At 38.0% G+C, this 17,742-nt stretch overlaps 2 protein-coding genes across 4 annotated transcripts in view; one reads left to right on the forward strand and one right to left on the reverse strand.

Annotated features, from left to right (window-relative positions):
* ZC4H2 (zinc finger C4H2-type containing) overlaps positions 1 to 17,742 on the reverse strand; it is a 558,331-nt gene that overhangs the window by 506,281 nt on the left and 34,308 nt on the right. The gene's annotated exons all lie outside the window — the stretch shown is intronic.
* Positions 1 to 17,742, forward strand: part of ZC3H12B (zinc finger CCCH-type containing 12B) — a 72,987-nt gene that overhangs the window by 14,475 nt on the left and 40,770 nt on the right. The window contains exons 2-3 of one of the 3 annotated variants that reach the window (XM_050776874.1): positions 7,641 to 7,799; positions 10,454 to 10,565. The exons of 1 other annotated variant lie outside the window; for it this stretch is intronic. The gene's annotated coding sequence lies outside the window, so the exon portion shown is untranslated. The remainder of the gene's footprint in view (positions 1 to 7,640; positions 7,800 to 10,453; positions 10,566 to 17,742) is intronic. One more of the 3 variants, XM_050776873.1, reaches the window with a different exon arrangement.

The raw sequence follows: 17,742 nt of genomic DNA on the forward strand, positions 1-17,742 counted from the left end.
CCTTCCCATGACACATGGGGAGTATGGGAACTACAATTCAAGATGAGATTTGAGAGGAGACACAGCCAAACCATATCAGGCACTGAGGTGGGTAAGAAAGACAGTCTTGAATCTCTAATGCCACTCCTTCTCCAGTATCCTCTAGCAGTAGATGTGTCATGTGAGAAAATAATCTGTGCTCTTGGGAAAGGGAGGGTACAGCGGTTGTGAAACCTTGCATTTTGCTGCCCTGTCACAGCATAAAGCCAAACAAGACTGAACTCAGCTGATGCCCGCCAATGGAGGAGGCATTTAAACCAGCCCTAGCCAGAGGGGAATTACCCATCCCAGCAGTTGGAATTTGAGTTCACTGCAAACTAAAGTACGTTGGGGTTCTAAACAAATTTTAAAGGCAGCGTAGGACACAAGGACCATAGCTCCTAGCTGAGTCCTAGTGCTGTGCTAAGCAAAGAGCCAGTGCACATCAGGAGAATGTGACCTGCTGAGACACCAGCCATAGTGGCTAAGGGAGTGTGAACCACATCACTGCCAACCCTTGGCAGCACAGCTCATGGCTGCAAAAGAAACACCTTCCTTCCATTTGTGGAAATGAGAGGGAAGAGTAAAGAAGACTTTGTCTTGCACCTTGAATATCAGCTCAGTCATAGTAAGGTGGAGCACTGATCAAAGTTTTGAGTCCCCCATTGTAGGCCTTAGTTCCTGGATGACATTTCTAGATACATCCTGAGTCAGAAGGGAACCCACCACCTTGAAGGAAAGGACCCAGTCCAGGCAGGACCCATCACCTGTTGCCTAAAGATACATTGGCCCCTAAATAACCCACAGCAATGCCCAGGTAGTACACCATAGGCCTTGGGTGAGACTGAGACATGCTGGCTTCAGGTGAGATCCAGCACATTTGCTGTGGTAGCTATAGTTAGAGACTCCTCCTACTTGAGAAAAGCAGAGGAAAAACTAAAGGGGACTTTGTCTTGCACCTTAGGTACTAGCTTGGCCACAGGAAGGTAGAGTACCAAGTGGGCTCTTGGGGTCTCTGATTCCAGACCATGGCTCTTAGACAGCATTTCTGGATATGCTTTGGGCCAAAAGGGAACCCACTGCCCTAAAGAGTGAGTCTCAAGCCTGGCAACATTCACCACATGCTAAAGACTCATTGGGCATTAAGTGAACATTAGTGGTAGCTTGAAAATACTTCCAGTGGGCCTGTGGTGGTGGTGGTGATGGGCTGAGGTTCTGCTTCCTCTGGAGAGGATATGGAAAGCATCTCATTGTTTGAGCACCAACCCAGCCATAGTACAATAGCACAGGTAGATTTCTAAGGTTTTTGACTCTAGTGTTTGGTGGCTGGACAGTATTTCTGGAACTGCCTTGGTCCTGGCGAAACTTGCTGCCCTGAAGGGAAAGATGCAACCCTGGCTGGCTTCATGACTTGCAGATTGTAGTGCCCTCGGGCCTTGAGTGAAAATAGGTGGTAGCCAGACAGTGGTTACAATGAGCCTTGGGTGAAACCCAGTGTTGTGCTGGCCTCAGGTCTGACCCAGCACCTACCCAGTGGTGGTACTCACAGGGCTGCTTAAGTCACCCCATACCTAGCTCCAAGCAGCTCAGCAAAGAGAGATATTCTGTTCGTTTGGGAAAAGTAAGGGAAGAAAACAAGCGTTTCTGCCTTAATACATAAAATTCTTCCAGATCTTATCCAAGACCACCAAAGTGATACCTTTATGAGTTTGCAGGAACCACAGTATTATTGGGCTTGGGTTGCCCTCTAATGCAGATACAGCTAAGATCACAACACCCAAGTCCTTTCAAATACCCAGGAAGCCTTCTCAAGATGGATTGAGTACAAACAAACCCAGATCGTGAAGACTACAATAAATACATAACTTTTCAATGCCCAGACACCAAAGAACATCTGCAAGCATCAAGACCATATAGGAAAACATGACTTCACCAAGCTAAATAAGGCACCAGGAGCCAATCCCAGAGAAACAGAGATATGTGACCTTTCAGATTGGCATACTGAAGAATGCACCAAAGTCTTTTAATAGAATTAATCAAGCAGAAGAACAAATTAGTGGGGTTAAAGTCAGGCTATTTGAAAATGTACAGTCCGAGGAGGCAAAAAGAAAAGAATAAAAAACAATGAAGCACACTTAGAATACCTAGAAAACGGCCTCGTAAGAGCAAATCAAAGAGTTATTGATCTTAAAGAGGAGGTAGAGAAGATTATTCAAAAGAATAATAACACAGAACTCACCACACCTGGAGAAAAATATCACTATCTAAGTACAAGAAGGTTACAGAACCCCAAGCAGATTTAACCCAAAGAAGCCTACCCCAAGGCACTTAATAATCAAACTCCCAAAGGTCAAGGGTAAAGAAAGGATCCTAAAAGCATCAAGAGAAAAGAAACAAACAATATACAGTGGCACTTCAATACAGCTGGCAGCAGACTTTTCAGTGGACACCTTGCAAGGAACAAAAGAGTGACATGACATACATAAAGGGCTTTGGGGGAAAAAAAGAAACAGTTAACCAAATGAAAATATTCTTCAAACATAATGAGGAAATAAAGATTTTCCCAGACAAACAAAAGCTGAGGAATTTTACCAATACCAGAGTTAGCCTACATGAAATGCTAAAGGAAGTACTTCAATCAGAAAGAAAGGAGGATAGTGAGCAATAAGAAATCATCTGGAGGCCGGGCGCGGTGGCTCAGGCCTGTAATCCAAGCACTTTGGGAGGCTGAGGCAGGCAGATCACGAGGCCAGGAGATGGAGACCATCCTGGCGAACACGGTGAAACCCCGTCTCTACTAAAAATACAAAAAAATTAGCCAGAGTGTGGTGGCGGGCGCCGCTAGTCCCAGCTACTCAGGAGGCTGAGGCAGGAGAATGGCATGAACCCGGGGGGCAGAGCTTGCAGTGAGTGGAGATCGTGCCACTGCACTTCAACCTGGGTGACAGAAATAAATAAATAAATAAATAAATAAATAAATAAATAAATAAATAAATCATCTGACCTTACAAAACTCACTGGAGTTGGTAAGCACGCAGGAAAATTCAAAATATTATAACACTATAACTCTGGCTTGTAAACTCCCCCTATCTTAAATAGAAAGACTTAAAGATGAACCAATCAAAAATAACTACAGCTTTTCAAGTCAAAGACAGTACTGTGAGATATAAATAGAAATTAAAAGACTGAAAAGGCTGGAGATTAATTTAAAAGTGTAAAGTGTTTATTGGTTTACTTTTTTCTTGTTTGTTTAGGTAAACAGTGTTAAGATGTTATCACCCTGAAAATAATGGGTTATAAAATAGTATTTGCAAGCCTCATGGTAACCTCAAATCAAAAAAATAAACAACAGATACAAAAAAAAGTAAGAAATTAAAGCATACCACCAGCCAAAATTACCTGCACTAAAAGGAAGACAAGAAGGAAGGAAAGAAAGAAGACTACAAAACAACCAGGAAACACCTAACAAAATGGCAGGAGTAAGTCTTTACTTATCATTGAATGTTAGTAATTATTCAGTGTTACTAATAACATCAAATGTAAATGGACTAAACTCTACAATCAAAAGACATAGAGTGGCTGAATGGATTTTAAAAGGACCCAGTGATCTGTTGTCTATGAGAAACAGACTTTTCTTTTAAAGACACAGATAGACTGAAGATAAAGGAATGGAAAAAGATATTCTACAATATTTGAAACAAAGAAAGAACAGGAGTTGCTATACTTACATCAGATAGATTTCAACACACACACACAAAAAAAAACCTATAGGAAGAGGCAATGGCCATAATTATATTATGATAAAGCGGTCAATTCAGCAGGAGATATAGCAATTGCAAATGTATATGCACTTAACACTTGATCACCCAGATATATAAAGCACATATTATTAGAGCATAAGAAAAAGGTAAAGCCCAATATAATAATGCCTGGAGACTTCAAACACCCCCCCCAACCAACCTTCAGCATTGGATATATCTTTGAGACCAATAAAAATATATCAACAAACACCAGACTTAATCTGCACTATAGATCAAATAAACGTAAGAGATAATTACAAAACATTTCATTCAACAGCTGCAGAATACACATTATTTTCCTCAGCACATGGGTCATTCTCAAGGATAGACCATATGTTAGGTCAAGAAACAAGTCTTTTTTTTTTTAATTTATTTATTTATTATTATTATTATACTTTAAGTTCTAGGGTACATGTGCATAACGTGCAGGTTTGTTACATATGTATACTTGTGCTATGTTGGTGTGCTGCACCCATCAACTTGTCAGTCTTAAAGCATTCAACAAAATAGAAATAATATCAAGCATCTTCTCTGGAAAAACAGAGTAAAACTAGGTATCAATAATAACAATAATTTTAAAATGTTGTGGCTATTGTGTCATCGATGCAAAGAGACCAACAATAAAACTATAATACAAGAACATTCACAGCCTATTACACTGGGACAGACTGAGACATTTAGTTAATGGCAAGAACACAGTAAACACAAGCACCTGAAGATGTGCCAGTCAAGTAAAATGGTATATGGATTATACAGTGAATTTTCTAAGCCCATCTGAGGATTTTGTACCTTTTCAAAAATGTCCTATATCCCCCTCCAATTTACAGAATATCTGTCTTGTCTACTTACTTCATGGCTTTTTCAATATGAAAAGTTTACAAAATCTATTTATACCTTATTTACCTTTTTGTTTAATATACTATGGGGGAAAAGATGGAGACAAATATAATTTTCTGACTTATAAAATAATTATTACAGGCACATTTACTGTTTCATTCGAGAAACATCTCAGTTTCACAGGTTGATTATTCAGCAGCTGTGTGGTTTTTTAAAACAGTCTTTGATTTTGAGAAAACTAAGATATCTCTTTTCAGGCAGATTTTGATTCATAACACTGGTGTGGTTATGTGAATTACAGTGAATTTTACTGTGATAATTCATGCAAGCTTGCATCACAGTGTGGCTTCTCCTCAGGCAGCACCTCATTACCATGCTCTTCCAATGATGTCAGGTCTCTGGTTGACTGAGGCTGTGAGCCAGTGGAGGATATGGGGCCCAACAGGATGAAGGGCAATGGTTTGCTGGTCCCTTGGGCCTGGAGAAACTGGGCTCTAGACATGGAGCTAGTAGAGAACAAGGTAGTTGCTCCATGGACACTGGCTGGACTGTGTCCTGCAGTGATGATCCTTTCAATTGATGCTGAAAAAGCATTTGATAAAATTCAACATCCTTTCTTTTTTAATTTTATTTTAAGTTCTGGGAGACATGTGCTTAACGTGCGGGTTTGTTACATAGGTATACATTTGCCATGGTGGTTTGCTGGACCTATCACACATCATCTAGGTTTTAAGCACCGCATGCATTAGGTATTTGTCCTAACGCTCTCCATCCCCTTGCCCCACAACCCCCGAAACACCCCAGAGTGTAATGTTTCCCTCCCTGTGTCCATGTGTTCTCATTGTTCAACTCCCACTTATGAGTGGGAACATGCAGTATTTGGTTTTGTTTCCAGCCTCATCCATATCCCCGCAAAGGACATGAACTCATCTTTTTTATGACTGCATAGTATTTCATGGTGTGTAAGTGCAATATATGCAATAAACATACGTGTACATGTGTCTTGATAGTAGAATGATTTGTAATTTTTTGGGTATATACCCAGTAATGGGATTGCTGGGTCACATGGTATTTCTGGTTCTAGATGCTTGAGGAATTGCCACACTGTCTAACACAATGATTGAACTGATTTACACTACCACCAAAAGTGTAAAAGCATTCCAATTTCTCTGCATCCTCTCCAACATCTGTTGTTTCCAGACTTTTTAATAATCTCTATTCTAACTAGTGTGAGATGGTGTCGCATTGTGGTTTTGATTTGCATTTCTCTAATGACCAGTGATGATGAGCTTTTTTTCATGTTTGTTGGCTACATAAATGTCTTCTTTTGAGAAGTGTCTGTTCATATCCTTCACCCAATTTTTGATGGGATTGTTTGTTTATCTTGTAAATTTGTTTAAGTTCCTTGTCAGTTCTGGATATTAGACCTTTGTCAGACTGATAGATTGCAAACATTTTCTCCCATTCTGTAGGTTGCCTGTTCACTCTGAGATAGTTTCTTTTGCTGTGCAGAAGCTCTTTAATTTAATTATATGCCATTTGACAATTTTGGCTTTTATTGCCATCGCTTTTTGTGTTTTAACCATGAAGTCTTTGCCCATGCCTATGTCTTGAATGTTATTGCCTAGGCTTTCTTCTAAGGTTTTTATGGTTTTAGGTTTTACATTTCAGTCTTTAATCCATCTTGAGTTAATTTTTGTATAAGGTGTAAGGAAGGGCTCCAGTTTCTGTTTTCTGCATATGTCTAGCCAGTTTTCCCAACACCATTTATTAAACAGGGAATCCTTTCCCCCATTGCTTGTTTTTGTCAGGTTTGTCAAAGATCAGATGGTTGTAGATGTGTGGTGTTATTTCTGAGGCCTGTGTTCGGTTCTATTGATCTATATATCTGATTTGGTACCAGTATTATGCTGTTTTGGTTACTGTAGCCTTGTAGCATAGTTTGAAGTCAGGTAGCATAATGCCTCTGGCTTTGTTCTTTTTACTTAGGATTGTCTTGGGTATATAGGCTCTTTTTTGGTTCCATATTAAATTTAAAGTAGTTTTTTTCTAGTTCTGTGAGGAAAGTCAATGGTAGCTTGATGGAAATAGAATTGAATCTATAAATTATTTTGGACAGTGTGGTCATTTTCATGATATTAATTCTTCCTATCCATATGCATGGAATGTTTTTCCATTTGTCTCCTCTCTTATTTCCTTGGGCAGTGGCTTGTAGTTCTCCTTGAAGAGGTCCTTCAGGTCCCTTCTGAGTTGTTAAGCTGTATTTCTAGGTATTTTATTCTCGTTGTAGCAGTTGTGAATGGGAGTTCAATTATGATTTGGTTCTCTGTCTATTATTGATATATAGGAATGCTTGTGATTTTTGCACATTGATTTTGTATCTTGAGACTTTGCTGAAGATGCTTATCAACTTAAGGAGTTTTTGGGCTGAGATGATGAGGTTTTCTAAATATAAAATCATGTCATCTGCAGAGACAATTTGACTTCCTCTCTTCCTATTTGAATACCCTTTATTTCTTTCTCTTGCCTGATTGCCCTGGCCAGAACTTCCAATACTATGTTGAATAGGAGTGGTGAGATAAGGCATCCTTGTCCTGTGCCAGTTTTCAAAGGGAATGCTTCCAGCTTTCGCCCATTCAGTATGATATTGGCTGTGGGTTTGTCATAAACAGCTCTTATTATTTTGAGATATGTTCCATCAATGCCTAGTTTATTGAGAGTTTTTAACATGAAGGGTGTTGAATTTTACCAAAGGCCTTTTCTGCATCTATTGAGATAATCATGTGTTTTTTGTCATTGGCTCTGTTTATGTGATGGAGTACATTTATTGATTTGCGTATGTTGGACCAACCTTCCATCTCAGGGATGAAGCCAACTTGATTTGCTGCTGAATTTGTTTTGCCAGTATTTTATTGAGAATTTTCGCATGGATGTTCATCAGGGATATTGGCCTGAAATTTTCTTTTTTTGTTGTGTCTTTGCCAGGTTTTGGAATCAGGATGATGCTGGCCTCATAAATTGAGTTATGGAGAAGTCCCTGTTTTTCTATCATTTGGAATAGTTTCAGAAGAAATCGTACCAGCTCCTCTTTGCACCTCTGGTAGAATTTGGCTGTGAATCTGTCTGGTCCTGGCCTTTCTTTTGGTTGGTAGGCGTTAATTACTGCCTCAATTTTAGAACTTGTTATTGGTCTATTCAGGGATGTGACTTCTTTCGGGTTTAGTATTGGGAAGGTGTACGTGTCCAGGAATTTATTGATTTCTTCTAGGTTTCCTAGTTTATTTGTGTAGAGGTGTTTATAATATTCTCTGATGGTAGGTTGTATTTCTGTGGGATCAGTGGTGATGTCCCCTTTATCATTTTTATTGAGTCAATTTGATTCTTCTCTCTTTTATTCTTTGTTAGTCTGGCTATTGGTCTATCCATTTTGTTAATCTTTTCAGAAAACCACCTCCTGAATTCATGGATTTTTGAAGGGTTTTTTGTGTCTCCATCTTCTTCAGTTCCACTCTGATCTTAGTTATTTCTTGTCTTCTGCTAGCTTTTGAATTTGTTTGCTCTTGCTTCTCTAGTTATTTTAACTGTGATGTCAGGGTGTTGATTTTAGATCTTTTCTGCTTTCTGATGTGGGTATTTGGTGCTATAAATTTTCCTCTAAACACTGCTTAACTGTGTTTCAGAGATTCTGGTACATTGTGTCTTCATTCTCATTGGTTTCAAATAACTTATTTATTTCTGCCTTAATTTCATTATTCACCCAGTAGTTATTCAGAAGCAGATTGTTCAGTTTCCATAGAGTTGTGTGGTTTTGAGTGAGTTTCTTAATCCTAAGTTCTAATTTGATTGCATTGTGGTCTGAGACAGTTTGTTATAATTTCCATTTTTTTTGTTTTTGTTTTTGTTTTTGCCTTTGCTGAGAAGTGTTTTACTTCCAATTATGTGATTGATTTTAGAGTAAGTGCTATGTGGTGCTGAAAAGAATGTATATTCTGTTGATTTGGGATGGAGAGTTGTGTAGATGTCTATTAGGTCCACTTGGTCCAGAACTGAGTTCAAGTCCTGAATATTCTTGTTAATAATCTGTCTCATTGATCTGTCTAATATTGACAGTGTGGTGTTAAAGTCTCCCACTATTATTGTGTGGGAGTCTAAGCCTCTTTGTAGGTCTCTAAGAACTTGTTTTATGAGTCTAGGTGTTTCTGTATTTGGTGCATATATATTTAGGATAGTTAGCTCTTCTTGTTGCATTGATCCCTTTACCATGATGTAATGCCTTTCTTTGTCTTTTTTTGATCTTTGTTGGTTTAAAGTCTGCTTTATCAGAGACTAGGATTGCAACCTCGGCTTTTTTTGCTTTTCACTTGCTTGGTAAATATTCCTCTATTCCTTTATTTTGAGCCTATATGTATCTTTGCATGTGAGATGGGTCTCCTGAATACTGCACACCTATGGGTCTTGACTCTTTATCCAACTTGACAGTCTGTGTCTTTTAATTTGGGCATTTAGTTCATTTAAATTTAATGTTAATATTGTTATATGTGAGTTTGATCCTGTCATCATAATGCTAGCTTATTATTTTGCACATTGGTTGATTCAGTTTATTCATTGTGTCACAGTTCTTTATATTTTGGTGTATTTTTGCAGTGGCTGGTACCAGTTTTCTTTCCCATATTTAGTGCTTCCTTCAGGAGTTCTTGTAAGGCAGCCTGGTGGTACAGAATCCCTCAGCATTTGCTTGCTTGTAAACAATTTTATTTCTCCTTCACTTATGAAACTTAGTTTGGCTGGATATGAAATTTTGGGTTGAAAATTCTTTTCTTTAAAAATATTGAATATTGGGCCCCACTGTCTTCTGACTTGTAGGGTTTCTGCAGAGAGATTCACTGAATTCAACATCATTTCATAATAGAATAACACCCTCAAAAAGCTAGGTATAGAAGAATCGTATCTCAATATGATAAAAAGCATATGCAATAGACCCATAGCTAGTATTATACCGAATGGAGAAAACCTGAAGGCCTTTCCTCTAAGATCAGGAATACAACAACGATGCTCACTTTCTCCACTGTTATTCAACATAGTACTAGAAGTCCAAGCTAGAGCAATCAGACAAGAGAAAGAAATGAAGAACATCCAAATTAAAATTAAATAAGTCAAACTATTCTTGTTTGCAGATGATATCATTTTATACTTCACAAAACCTAGAGACTTTACCAAAAATCTATTAGAACTGATAAACAAATTCAATAAATTTGCAGGATACAAAGTTAACATTAAAAATCAATAGCATTTCTATATGCCCACATAGAATAATCTGAAAAAGAAATCATGAAGGTAATCCCATTTACAATAGCTACAAATGAAAAAAAAAATATGTAGAATGAAGTAACTTAGCCAAAGAAGTGAAATTTTTTTAAATTAAAATTAAAACACATGGACGCAAGAAATTAAAAAGAACACCAAAATCCGGAAAAGTATTCTCTGTTTGTGGATAACAGACCCAGAATAGCCAAAGCTATCCTGAGCAAAAAGAACAAAACTGGAGTAATCACATTACCTTATTTCAAATTATACTACAGAACTAGAGTGATATGATTTGGCTGTGTCCCCACACAAATCTTGTTTCAAATTGTAATCCCCATGTGTCAGGGAAGGGACCTGGTGGGTGGTAATTGGATCATTGGGGTGGATTTCCCCCGTGCAGTTCTCACGATAGTGAATGAGTTCTTACAAGATCTGACGGCTTAAAAGTGTGACATTTACACCCTCACTCTCTCTCCTGTCCTGCCATTGTGAAGATGTGCATGCTTCCACCATTGCGAAGATGCGTGTGCTTTCCCGTCACCTTCCACCATGATTGTAACTTTTCTGAGGCTGCCCAGTCACGCTTCCTGCTAAGCCTGCAGAACTGTGAGTCAACTTAACCTTTCTTATTTCTAAATTACCCATTTTTAAGTTATTTCTTTATAGCAGCATGAAAATGTACTAATACTTATAGTAAACAAAATGACATGGTACTGGCACAAAAACACACAAATAGACTAGTGGAACAGAATAGAGAACTCAGAGATAAGCCTGTTCACCTGCAGTGGACTCATTTTTGACAAAGGTGCCAAGAACACACTTTGGGGAAAGGATTGTCTCTTCAGTAAGTGATGCTAAGAAAACCAGATATCCATATGCAGAAGAATGAAACTAGATCCCTGTCTCTCACCATATACAAAACTCAAATCCAAACATATTAAAGACTCAAATCTAAGACCTCAAATTGTGAAACTACTAAAAGCAAACACTGGGGAAATTCACCAGAACATTGGACCGGGTGAAGATTTCTTGAGTAATACACTATTAAGTGCTATTTATTGCACTGGCAACCAACACAAAAATGGACAAATGTGATCACAAGTTTTGCACAGCAAAGAAAACAATCAACAAAATGCATGGACAATCTACAGAATTAGAGAAAATATTTGCAAACTACTCATATGACAATGGATTAGTAATCAGAATACATAGGAGCTAAAACAAACAACTCTATAGGAAAAATATAATAAGCAGATTTTAAAATGGGTAAAAGTCCTGAATAGGCATTTCTCAAAAGAGGACATACACATGGAAAACAGGTGTATGAAAAGGTGCTCAATATCATTGATCATCTGAGAAATGCACATCAAAACTGCAATAAAATATGATCTCACCTCAGTTAAAATGACTTTTATTCAAAAGACAGGCAATAACAAATGCTGGCAAGAATGCGGAGAAAAGGGAAACCTCATACAGTGTTGGTGGTAATGTAAATTAGTACAACCACTATGAAAAACAGTTTATTAGTTCCTCAAAAAAAAGAAAAAAAGAACTACTATATGTTACAGCAATCTCACTGTTAGATATATACCCAAAAGGAAGTAAATCAGTATATCAAAAATATGTCTACATTCCCATGTTTATTGTAGCCCTATGCACAATAGCCAAGATTTGGAAGCAACCAAAGTGTTGAACAGATGACTGGATAAAGACAATGTAATACATATAAACAATTGAGTACTACTCATCCATAAAAGTAGAATGAGATTCTGTCATCTGCAACAACATGGATGGAACTGAGGGTCATTATGTTAAGTAAAATAAGCCAGGCAGAAAGACAAACATCCCATGTTCTCACTTATTTGTGGGATCCAAAAATAAAAACAACAGAACCCATGGGAATAGAGTAGAAGAGTAGGTACAAGAGGCTGGGAATGGTAGTCGGGGGATAGGGAAAATGGGGATTGTTAGCGGGTACAAAAAAAAATAGAATAAATGACACCTAGTATTTGCTAGCACAACAGAGTGACTATAGTAAAAAGTAAACAGTATTTTGAAATAAAAAATATTTAAAATAAACAAAAAATACCAAAGCATCAATCAGTGTTATCAGTGCTGTTATTGTTATTTTGCCAAAGTATGAAAGTGGGAATATATGTTATATGTGCCCATAGAGTTGGCTGTGAGAAACTGGTTTATGGATAGACAACTCAGAGAATTTTAGAAATCTGGGAATTTTAAAATTTCAGAGTAGGAAATAAACTCAAGATCATCAGATCTATGCCTCATCTGGTGCTTTTAAAAAGACTCTGGAATCTCTTAAGGGAACTTATCTATAACTTGTTATTGTCATTCTCTTCTCAAATTCTGTTATTTTTAGACAGTAATGCTACAGATTTTTCATCAGTCTAACAAATTGTGTGGAATTCACCTTTTTATGCTTGTAAAGATTTTAATAATGTTGATTGAAATCAAAGTGTTATAATTATTTCAATGCAGAATCTTCAAAAAATTTGCAAGGGGAAGACGGGAAAGCCATCTACTTAGTTCTTCTACTCATTGTTACTGAATTATACTCCTAAAAGCGAAGTCCAGTCATTTTATTCCTAAATAAAAACCCTGACTCTTTGGGGAGATGTTCTAACACAAAGCACAGAAAATGAAAAGAAGATTCAACAGCTTCATTTTTCAGTTTACTTAATCTGGATAATAATCTCTACCTAGGTGATAATTCATCTCAGGGAAGAATTTACCACTATTTTGGATCAGATTGTACTTCATAGTAGGTAATCATTTCAAGGCAGTACTCAGTATAGGTGTTTAATCCAAAGGTAATGTTAGTTATTTTTCTGCAGCTGCAAACATATTTTCCAAGGAAACAATATTACAAAATGCATTTTCAGAGAGGACCAAGATGGCAGAATAGAAGGCTCCACCAGTCATCACCTTCACAGGGACACCAATTTAATTACTATCTACAGAGGACAAAACAAAACAAAACAAAAACCTTCATTAGAACCAAAAATCAGGTGAGCCCTCATAATACCTGGTTTTAACTCTATAGTGCTTAAAGATGCACTAAAGAGATAGAAAAAAAAAAAAAAAAAAAAAAAACATTCCTGAATCTTGAATGCCACCCTTTCCCCACCCTTGGCAGCAGCAGTGTGGTACAGAGAGCTTCTTTGGATGCTGGAGGAAGGCGAGCACAGCAATTGTGAGGCATTAATCTCAGTGCTATCCTTTAAGAGCAGAGAGGAAAACCAGACCAAGCTCACCTGTTGAGCTAATGGAGGGAGCATTTAAAGCAGCCTTAGCCAGAGGGGAATCACCTAGCCTAGTGGTCTGAACTTGAGTTCCCTCACACCTCGCTACTGGGGGACAAAGTGCTCTGTATCTCTGAGTAAACTAGAAAAGCATTCTAGGTCATCAGGACTGCAACTCTTAGGCAGGTCCTAGGGCTAAACTGAGCCCAGAGATGGTGGACTGGGAGGCCACGTGATCTACTGAAACACCAGCCAGGACAGTTAAGGGAGTTCTGAAATCACCACATTTCTAACCACAGGCTGCAAAGCTTGAGGCTCCAAAACAGATCCCTTCCTTCTGCTTTAGGAGAGTAATGGGAAAAGTGAAGAGGACTTTGCCTTACATCTTAGATACCACCTCAGCCACAGCAGGATAGGGCAATGACCAGAGTCATGAGACCCCCATTTCAGGCTCTAGTTTCCTTATGACATCTCAAAACATGCCCTGAGCTAGAAGGGAACCCACTGCCTTGAAGAGAAGGACCCAGTCTTGGCAGCATTTATCACCTGATGACTGAAGAGGCCTTGGACCCTGAGCTACATCAATGGCCTTGAGCAAGCCTCTGAAATTTGTTGGCTTCAGATATCAGCATGACTACAGGAGGATATAACACCAAGTGGGCTCTTGGAGTCCTCAATTTCAGGACTTCACTCTTGGATGGCATCTCTGGACCTGCCCTGGGCCAGAAGGGAACCCTTTTCCCTGAAGGGTAAGTTCCAGGCCAGGCAGCATTCACCAAAAGCTGATGTCAGAGCTCTTGGGCCTTAAGGGAACATTGGTGGTAGTCAGACAGAACTCCTCATGGCCTAAGGTGGTGGTTGCTACAGAGTGAAGGTTCTTTTCCTTTGGAAAGGAGAAGGAAGATTTGAAAGAACTGTGTGTTGTGGTTTCAGTGCCAGCTCAGCCACAATACAATAGAACACAAGGTAGACTTCTAAGTTTTGTCACTCTATTTCCTGACTCCTAGATGACACCTATGGACCCACCTGGACCTGGGAGAACTCACTTCCCTGAAGGGACGGACACAGGCCTGGCTGGCTTTGCCACTTGCTGATTATAGAGTCCCAGGGCCTTGAGTGAATATAAGCAGTAGCCAGGAAGTGTTTACAGTGAGCCTTGAGTGAGACCCAGTGCTGTGCTGGCTTCAGGTCTGACCCAGCATGGTCCTAGTCCTAGTGATGATGGCCACAGGGAAGCTTGTATACTTCCAACCCCAGGTTTAAGTGGCTTGGAACAGAGAAAGAGACTCTATATGTTTAGGAGAAAATAATGGGAAAGATCAAGAGTCTCTGCCTGGTAATCCAGAAAATTCCCCCAAATCTCATTTATGACCATCAAGGCGCAACTTCTATAAGTCTGCAAGAACTGCAGCATTACTAAGATTTGGGTGTTCCCTAAAGCAGATACAGCTTAGATCAAAACATCCAAGTCCTTTTTAATTTCTGGAAAGCTTTTCAAATAAGGACGGGTACAAACAAGTCCAGATTGTGAAAACTAAAATTAAATATCAATCATTTCAATGTCCAGATACCAAAGAATATTTACTAGCTTCAATACCACCCAGGAAAACATGACCTCACCAAAATGAAGTAAATAAGGCACCAGGGACCAATCTTGGAGAAACAGAGATATGTGACTTTTCAGACAGGGAATTCAAAATAGTTGTGTTGAGGAAACTCAAATTCAAGATAACACAGAGAAGAAATTCAGAATTTTATCAGATTAATTTATAAGAGATTGAAATAATTTTAAAAATCAAGCAGAAATTCTGGATCTAAAAAGTGCAGTTGGCATACTGAAGAATGTATCAGAGTCTCTTAATAGCAGAATTGATCAAGAAGAGTGAGATTGACAACAGACTATTTGAAAATACACTGCTAGGAGAGACAAAAGAAAAAAATATAAAACCACAAAACTTGCCTACAGGATCTAGAAAACAGCCTCAAAATGTCAAATTTAAGAGTTATTGGCCTTAAAAATGAGATAGAGGAAGAGATAAGGGTACAAAGTTTATTCAACAGGATAATAACAGAGATCTTTTCAAATCTAGAGAAAGTTATTAACATTCAAATACAAGAAGGTTATATAACTTCAAGCATATTTAACTCAAAGACTACCTCAAGGCATTTAATAATCAAGCTTTCAAAGACCAAGGATAAACAAAGGATGCTTAAAGCAGCAAGAAAAAAAGACACAAATACAATAGAGCTGCAATATGTCTGACAGCAGACTTTTCAGTGGAAACCTTACAGTCCAAGAGAGTGTAGCATGACATATTTAAAGTGTTGAAGGGAAAAAAACTGTTACCCTAGAATAGTATATATGGCAAAAATTCCCTTCAATCATGAAAGAGAAATAAAGACTTACACAGACTAACAAAAGCTGAGGGATTTCATTCATAAGAGACCTGTCCTATGGGAAATGTTTAAGAGAGTACATCAATTAGAAAGAAAAGGACATTAATGAGCAACAAGAAATCATCTGAAGGTACAAAACTCATGGGTAATAGTAAGTGCACAGAAAACACACAGAATACTGCAGTGTTATAATACTGCAACTGTCATAGGTAATCAACTAAAATGCTAGCTAGAAAAACTAAATGATGAACCAAACAAAAATAATAACTACAACAACTTCTTAAGACATAGACAGTACAATAAGATCTAAATAGAAACAAAAGTTAAAAATCTTGAAAATAAAGTTATGGCATAGAATTTATATTAGTTTTCTTTTTGTTTCTGTATTTATGAAAACAGGGTTGAGTAGTTACCAGGTTGTAAAATAGCATGTGCAAGCCTCACAGTAACCTCAAACAAACAAACAAAAAAAATTACAATGGAAACAGAAAAACAAAAAGCAAGATAAATCATATCACCAGGGAAAATCACCTTCACTAAAGGAAGGAAATAAAGAAATAACACCAGAAAACAAATAACAAAATGGCAGGAGTAAGTCTTTACTTATCAATAATAACATTGACTGTAAATGAACTAAAGTCTACAATCAAAAGAAATAGAGTGGCTGAGTGTATTACAAACAAGATTCTGTTGCCTACTAGAAACACACTTTACCTATAAAGACACAAATAGATTAAAAGAAAAGTGATGGAAAAGACATTCCATGCCAATAGAAACAAAAAATGATCAGGAGTAGCTATACTTATATCAAACAAAATAGATTTCAAGACAAAAACTATAAGAAGAGACAAAGAAAGTTACTATAAAATGATAAAGAGGTAAATTCAGTAAGAGGATATATCAATTTTAAATATATATGCACCCAACACTAGAGCACCTAGATAAGCAAAGGAAACATTATTACAGCTAAAGAGAGAGATAGTTCCCAATACAATAATATCTGGAGACTTCAACAACCTACTCCCAGCATTGGACAGATCTTCAAGACAGAAAATCAACAAAGAAACATCAGACTTGATCTGCAGTATAGACCGAATGAATCTAGATTTTTTTTTTAATTTATTTGTTATTATTATACTTTAAGTTGTAGGGTACATGTGCATAACGTGCAGGTTTGTTACATATGTATACGTGTGCCATGTTGGTGTGCTGCACCCATCAACTCGTCATTTACATCAGGTATAACTCCCAATGCAATCTCTCCCCCCTCCCCCCTCCCCATGATAGGCCCCGGTGTGTGATGTTCCCCTTCCTCAGTCCAAGTGATCTCATTGTTCAGTTCCCACCTATGAGTGAGAACATGCGGTGTTTGGTTTTCTGTTCTTGTGATAGTTTGCTAAGAATGATGGTTTCCAGCTGCATCCATGTCCCTACAAAGGACACAAACTCATCCTTTTTTATGGCTGCATAGTATTCCATGGTGTATATGTGCCACATTTTCTTAATCCAATCTGTCACTGATGGACATTTGGGTTGATTCCAAGTCTTTGCTATTGTGAATAGTGCTGCAATAAACATACGTGTGCATGTGTCTTTATAGCAGCATAATTTATAATCCTTTGGGTATATACCCAGTAATGGGATGGCTGGGTCATATGGTACATCTAGTTCTAGATCCTTGAGGAATCGCCATACTGTTTTCCATAATGGTTGAACTAGTTTACAATCCCACCAACAGTGTAAAAGTGTTCCTATTTCTCCACATCCTCTCCAGCATCTGTTGTTTCCTGACTTTTTAATGATCGCCATTCTAACTGGTGTGAGATGGTATCTCATTGTGGTTTTGATTTGCATTTCTCTGATGGTGAGTGATGAGGAGCATTTTTTCATGTGTCTGTTGGCTGTATGAATGTCTTCTTTTGAGAAATGTCTGTTCATATCCTTTGCCCACTTTTTGATGGGGTTGTTTGTTTTTTTCTTGTAAATTTGTTTGAGTTCTTTGTAGGTTCTGGATATTAGCCCTTTGTCAGATGAGTAGATTGCAAAAATTTTCTCCCATTCTGTAGGTTGCCTGCTCACTCTAATGGTAGTTTGTTTTGCTGTGCAGAAGCTCTTTAGTTTAA

Source organism: Macaca thibetana, chromosome X, assembly GCF_024542745.1.
Source record: "Macaca thibetana thibetana isolate TM-01 chromosome X, ASM2454274v1, whole genome shotgun sequence".
Taxonomy (NCBI): domain Eukaryota; kingdom Metazoa; phylum Chordata; class Mammalia; order Primates; family Cercopithecidae; genus Macaca; species Macaca thibetana.